The sequence below is a fragment of the Orycteropus afer genome, unplaced genomic scaffold, assembly GCF_000298275.1.
Source record: "Orycteropus afer afer isolate SDZICR_OR568_19922 unplaced genomic scaffold, OryAfe1.0 scaffold00202, whole genome shotgun sequence".
Classification (NCBI taxonomy): domain Eukaryota; kingdom Metazoa; phylum Chordata; class Mammalia; order Tubulidentata; family Orycteropodidae; genus Orycteropus; species Orycteropus afer.
Genome location: NW_006921789.1, coordinates 4183833 through 4191461, shown reverse-complemented (window position 1 = coordinate 4191461; position 7629 = coordinate 4183833).

Below are 7629 nucleotides of genomic sequence, written 5' to 3'. Positions count from 1 at the left end.
TTTTTTTTTTTTGGCAAATGAACATAGAGCTCTGCCAACACTATTTGTTAAAGAGACTATCTCTTCCCCATTTAATGGGTTTCAGCCCTCTGTCAAAGATCAGCTGTCCTTAGGTGGACAGATCTATTTCTGGATTCTCAATTCTGTTCCACTGGTCTTCATGTATATCATTGTATACTAACAGCAGGCTGTTTTGACTACAGTGGTTGTATAGTAGGTTTTGAGATGGGGAGTGTGACACCTCCTGCTTCAGTACTATTTGCTTATCAGAGCTCTCTTTACTTGCCGTATAAAATTAGTGATTGTTTTTTCTGTGTCCTTAAAGAATGTTGATAGAATCTGCATCATGATGGCATTAATCTACAGATTACTGGGTAGTATTGCCATTTTCACAATGTTAAGTCTCTCTATCCACGAATATGACATTTTCTTCCACTTATGTAGGTCTCTCATGGTTTCTTATAGCAGTGTTTTATTGTTTTCCTTGTACAGGTCTTTTGTGTCTCTGGTAAGATTTATTCCTAAGCATTTTATCTTTTGGGTAGCTATTGGGAGCTCTGGTGGTGTAGTGCCTAAGATATTTGACTGCTAACCAGAAGGCTGGAAGTCCAAACCCACCAGCCACTCCTTGGAAGGATGATTGGGCATACACTTTTGGCAGGAATGTAAAATGATACAACCACTTTGGAAAACAATTTTGCAGTTTCTTAAAGCATTTAAATATATACCTATCTTATAATGATACCACCTCAGAAACCCAAGGAGGCGTTGCTATGAGTCAGATTTGACTTGACAGCAGTGAGTTTGGTTTTTGGTTTGTTGTAAATGGTATTGCTTTCCTTATTTCCTTTTCAGAGCTCTCCATATTGATGTGGAGGAATCCAACTGATTTTTGCATGTTCTTGTATCCTGACATTTTACTGGAACTGAGTTAGTTTCCGTAGTTTTCTTACTGAGTGTCTTGGTTTTTCTAGGATCATGTTATATGCAAATAAGATAGTTTTACTTCTTCTTTGTCAGTTTGGATGCCACTCTTTAACACTATAAACAGGTCTTTTGAAGCACATTTTCTCAATGCAACTTCTCATTGGATTTCTTGACTATTGCTTCCACGGGCATTGATTGTGGATCCAAGTAAAATGAAATCCCTGACAATTTCAATCTTTTCTCCATTTATTATGATGGTACTTATTGGTCCAGTTTTATGGATTTTTGTTTTCTTTATGTTGAGGTGTAATGCATACTGAAAGCTATAGTCTTTGATATTCATGAGTAAGTGCTTCAAGTCTTTCAGCAAGCAAGGTTATGCCATCCACATATGGCAAGTTACTAATGAGTCTTCCTCTAATCCTTACGTCACATTCATCTTCATATAGTCCAGCTTCTTGGGTTATCTGCTTGACATATAGTTTGAAAAAGTATGGTGAAAGAATACTGATAATAAAAGACAATAATAATGAATAGCAAAACAAAAAGTATTCAACTTACATCAAAATTGACTTATAACAGAAATCATAGGAATGGAACCCATTTGTAAATTAGGAACTATTTGTTCAACTTTCTAAATTTTGAAATATGCATACTCTCTATGAGACTATAGCCAATATCAAGATAATGAACATAATAATAATCCCTCAAAATTTCTCTGTGCCCCTTCTTCATTCACTCATCCCATACCTCACTACCACCACCTCTTTTCCTGGCCAGCACTGATATACACTTTAACTATAGATTAGATGGCATTTTCTAGAATTTTATGTGAAAGGAATTATACAATAGGTATCTTTTTTCCTATCTTCTTTCACTCAGTGATTATTTTGAGACTCATCACATTTTAATATCATTCCTTTTTTCCAATAATTTATTCTTTTTATTTCTGAGTAGTATTTTAGTATATGAATATATACTGTTTTGCTTATCTATTCATCTCTTCACAGACATCTAAATAGTTTCCAGTTGGGCAATTACAAATAAAACTGCTATGAAGATTTTTGCACTAGTGTGTGTATGGCATGGGATGCCTGCTTTATGAGATAGGTATATATTTAAATGTTTTAAGAAACTGCAAAATTGTTTTCCACAGTGGTTGTATTACTTTACATTCCTGCCAACAGTGTATGATAATTTCACTAACTCCACGTTCTTGTCAATACTTAGTAAGGTCAGGTTTGTTTGTTTCTGCTTTTAACTATTCTAATAGGCTTGTAGTGGTGTCTCATTGTGGCTTTAATTTGCATTCCCCTAATGACTAACTAAGAAGCTCTGGTGATGTAGTGGTTAAGGCATTTGACTGCTAAGCAAAAGGTCAGAATTTCAAACCTACCAGATGCGTCATGGAAGAAAGATAAAGCACTCTGTTTCCATAAAGATTTAAAACCTTGAAAACCCATTGGGGATCACTGTGAGTTGGAATTGACTTGATGGCAGTGAGTTTGGTTTTTTGGTTTGAATGACTAATGATGTTGAGCATCTTTTCATGTGCTTAGTCACCATTCAAATTTCTTTGCTTGGTAAAGTGTTTGTTCAAATTTTTGACCAAATTTGGGTGGTGTGGGAGTTGTTTGTTTTCTTACTAATTTTTTTAGAGTTCTTTGTATATTATCAATATGCGTCTTTTATGAGATATGTGATTTACAAATATTTTCTCCAAGTCTGTGGCTTGAATTTTCTCACTAACTTTGGACATATCAACAGGAAAGATCAATCCCTAGAAAAGGACATCATGGTTGGTAAAGTAGAAAACAAACAAACAAAAAAAAAAAACAAACTTACTGCCGTCAAGTAGACTCTGACTCATAACAACCCCTCCTTGGGTTTCTGAGGCAGTATCTCTATGGAAGTAGATTACCTGGTCTTCCTTCCAAGGAGTGGCTGGTGGGTTTGAAACACTAGCCTTCTGGTTAGCAGTCAAATGCCTTAGGCACTATGCCACCAGAGCTCCCAGTAAAGTAGAAGTTCAGAAAAAATGAGAAAAAGCTTCAGTGAGATGGATTGATTCAATAGATATAACAATAGATTCAAACATACCAATGATCATGAAGATGACACAGGACCACTCAATGTTTCATTCTGTTAAATGTAAGGTCACCATGAGTTGGAGCTGACTTCATGGCAACTAACAACAAGAAGCAGTGTCTTTCAAAGAGTAGTAGTTTCATATTTTGATTAAATCTGATTTATCGATTTGTTCTTTTACTAGTCATCCTTTTGGTGTCAGATCTAAAAAATCTTTGCCTCATCCAAGACCAGTAATGTTTTCCACTATCTTTTCTACTATGAAATAGTATGTCTTACATTTAATTCTTTGATCTTTTTTGAGTCCTTTTGGACTCTCTATTCTGTTTGCCTTACCAATTTGCCTATTTTCACAACAATGTCACACCGTCTTAATAACTGAAGGTTTATGATAAGATTGAAATCAACTAGTTTTAGTATTCCGTATTTGGAATGTGCACAATATGGAACTCTTCCAGTTGGTTGGACAAGTAGCTATCCTCCAAAATTCTTGGCATAAATAAGTGAATGCCTCCATTGTTGCATGTCTTCACTGAAACCTCTTAATGAGTATTCTGTAAGTTCCTGGAAACTTGTTCTTTGTCAGTTTCTTCAGTGAAGCTTGAACTTCTTCCTTCAATACCATTGGTTCTGCATCATATGCTACCTCCTGATATGGCTGAAGATCGACCCATTCTTTTTAGTGCAGTAACTGTATATTCATTCCATTTTCTTTTGATGCTTCCTTCATTGTTCAATATTTTACCCATAGAACCTGTCAATACTGCAACTCGAAGCTTGAATATTTTCTTCAGTTCTTTCTTTCTTGAGAAACACTGAGTGTGTTCTTACCTTTTGATTTTCTAATGCCAGGTCTTTGCACATTTCATTATAATGCTTTACTTTATCAAAACTATCTTTTTAAATCCTCTGTTCAGCTCTTTTATTTCATCATTTCTTCCATTTGCTTTAGTTATTCTGCATACAAGAGCAAGTTTCAGACTCTTCTGACATTTATTTTGTTCTTTTCTTTCTTTCCTGTCTTTTTAATGACCTTTTACCTTCTTCATATATGGTGTTCTGGATGTCATATCACAACTGGTCTGGGCTTCAGTCATTGGTGTTCAATGAGTAAAATCTATTCAGATGGTCTTTCAATTCAAGTGGGATATACTCAAGGTTATATTTTGAATCAGGCAATCATATGGTCTACTATGCTGAGAATGACAAATTGAAGAGGAATGGAGTCATATTCATAGTCAAAAATAACATTTCAAGATCTATACTGAAGTACAATGCTATCAGTGATAGAATAATATCCATATACCTACAAGCAAGACCAATTAAAATTCCCACTGCCATGGAACTCATTAAGACTCATAGTGACTATCTAAGACAGAGTAGAGCTGCACTGTTTGGTTTCAAAGGCTGTAATATTTATGGAAATAGACTGGCTCATCTTTCTTCCTTGCAATAGTTTGTGGGTTTGAATTGTTGATGGTTTTGTTAGCAGCCAAATGCTTTAACCACAATGCCACCAGAGTGCCTAGTTAATACTACTATTATTCAAATTTACACACCAACCACTAAACCAAAACATGAAGAAGCTGAAGTGTTTTGTTTTTTTTAACCAACTTATGCATTCTAAAATTGATCAAACATGTAATCAAGGTGTAGTGATATTACCAGTGATTGGAACATAGAAAGTTGGAAACAAAGAAGCAGCATTGGAAAATTTGAATTGGAACTATGGCTTTGGTGATAGAAATGATGCAGATTTCATGATATAATTTTGCAAAATCAGTGACTGAATCATTGAAAATACCTTTTTCAATAACATAAACAGTGGCTATGCACTTAGACTTCACCAGATGGAGTACAAGGGAATCAAATTGACTACATTTTTGGAAAGAGACAATGGAGAAGCTCAATATCATTAGTCAGAACAAGGCCAGGGACTGACTGAGAACAGAGGAGGGGTATAGCTCATCATTCATAACTTCTATTCACATCCAAAGAATAGGGTATTATACAATGGTAAGAGTGAGATCATCTGAGAATTCTGTCATCAACAAAATTGTTCAAAATATCCCCTTATTAGCCTATAATTAGCTACAAAAGCTGTAATACTGTCATCTTTCTTATTTCTGATAATTTATTTGTATCTTCTCTTTTTCTCCTGATCAGTCTGGCTAAAGCTTTATCTTTTTTATTGATTTTCTCAAATAACTTATGTGTTGTTGTTGTTGTCATTGTTATGTGGCATCAAGTTGGACCCTACTTATAGCGACCCCTCCTTGGGTTTCCAAGGCAGTATCACTATGGAAATAGATTGCCCCATCTTCCTTCCAAGGAGTGGCTGGTGGGTTTGAACCACCAGCCTTCTGGTTAGCAGTCAAGTGCCTTAGCCACTATGCTACCAGAACATCATAAATTTTGTTTCTTTTATATTGCTTTATTTCCACTCTAATCTTAATTATTTCCTTTCCTTTCCTTTCCTACTTTGAGGTGAATTTGCTCTTTTTTTTTTCTTTTTCTAATTTCTGAATGTGGAAATTGATGTTTTTGTTTTTGAGGTGTTTCTTCTTTTCTAACATATACATTTAGTGCCAGTTTGTTTATTTTGTTTTCAAAAAAAAAAAAAAAGCACTGTATTGCCATTTCCCAAAATTGTGAATGTTGAGTTTTAATTTTCATTCAGTTCAAATGCTTTCTTGTTTCTTTCTTTGACCCATGGGTTAATTAGAAGTGTATTTAGTTTCTAAATATGTGTGGATTTATCAGAAATTTTTCTATTATCAAATTCAACTTCAATTATGTTGTGATCAGAGAATATGCTTTGTGCAATTTGAGTCCTTTAAATATACTGAGACTTGTTTTCTGACCCAGAATATGATATATATTGGTAAATGTTCTAGCCAAATGTTTGCATTGAAAAAGAATGGGTATCTCTTGTACCGGGTGGAATATCCTATAGATGTCAATTAGGTTTAGATGACTGATAGCATGATTAAAGTCCTTTTCACTTCCTGATTTTCTTTGTATTTATTCTATTAACAATGTGAAGGGGTATTGAAATCTCTGACTATAATTGTGGATTTGTCTATTTCGTCTTTCAGTTTTTGTCTTGTGTATTTTAGTCTTTATGAGGTGCATAAACATTCAAGATTATTAATTCTTCTTGATGAATTGAACTTTTTGTCTTTTGATATGGCCTTCCTTATTCCTGTAATATTATTTGCTTTGCAATATACTTTTTTTTTCTGATAGTACTATTGTCACTCTAGTCTATTTTTGATTAGAATAAGCATTGTTGTTGTTGTTGTTGTTATTTGCCGTCGAGTCAGTTCTAACTCATAGCGACCTCTCCTTGGGTTTCCGAGGCAGTGTCACTACAGAAGTAGGATTGCCCAACCTTTCTATCCTTGTAATTCTAACATATTTTCATTATATTTGAAATGTATTTCATGATGTCAGTATATATTTTGGATATATATTTCAAATGTATTTCATGAAGGTAATATGTAGTTGCTATGAGTTGTTTTGTATTTGATATGACAATCACTTTAAATTGGAGTACTTAAACTATATGCATTAAAGGTAATTATTGACATTGTAAGCCTTAAGTCTGTCATTTGTTATTTGTTTCTATTTGTATAATTTGTTCTTTGTTCCCTTTGTCCTTGTTTTGTTTTTTATAGATTAATTGGATATAGTAATTATTCCATTTTCCCTCTTTCTTGGCTTATGAACTATTATTATTATTATTATTTAGATGTTAGGATTCATGCTCTGAGTTACAGTCTACTTTCAAGTGATACTATATAATTTAATGAACTGTTTAAGCTATTATTTTCATTTATTTTACTTTTATATATGTTGTAAACCACATACTACATTGTTATTATTATTGTTTAAGCAGTAACTTAAATTAGTTTTAAATTATATCTATATATATACACACACATATATATATACATACATATACATATATAATATCCATGTAGTAACAAGTTTGCATGCCCTCATTCGTTTGTGTAGATGGTATAGATCCAGATTGCTACTTGGTCTCATTTTCCTCTTACGTAATGATTGTTGTAACATTTCTTGCAGTATGGGTCTACTGGTAATAACATCTTTCAATTTTTTACAGCTGAAAAAGTCATTCAAAGTAATTGCATCCCAGAAGCATTCTTTATGCTCCATGCTGAACAATTTACCCTCTTCAAGAAATAATCAAAATTCCATTAATACCATAGATTAGTTATTGCCTTTTCTTAGCTTTCTTATAAATAGAATATTTTGTTTTTTCCCCTAAACACAATGTTGTTGAGATTCAACCATCCTGTTATAATTAAAAGCAATTTGCACATTTTTATTCCTGAATAGTATTCCATTTTGTGACCATATTAACAATTTGTTTATCCATGTAGGGACATTTTTTATTTTCTATATTTAGCTATTGTCAATCAAGGTGCTATCCCTGCAGTTGTGTAAGATTTTGTGTAGACATATGTGTCCATTATCTTGGGTAAATGCCTAGTAGTAAAATTGCTGAATCATGGTGTAGATATGATCCAGCAATTTTTACTACTAGGCATTTACCCAATGTTTCAAGGCCAGGCCCAGGACAGG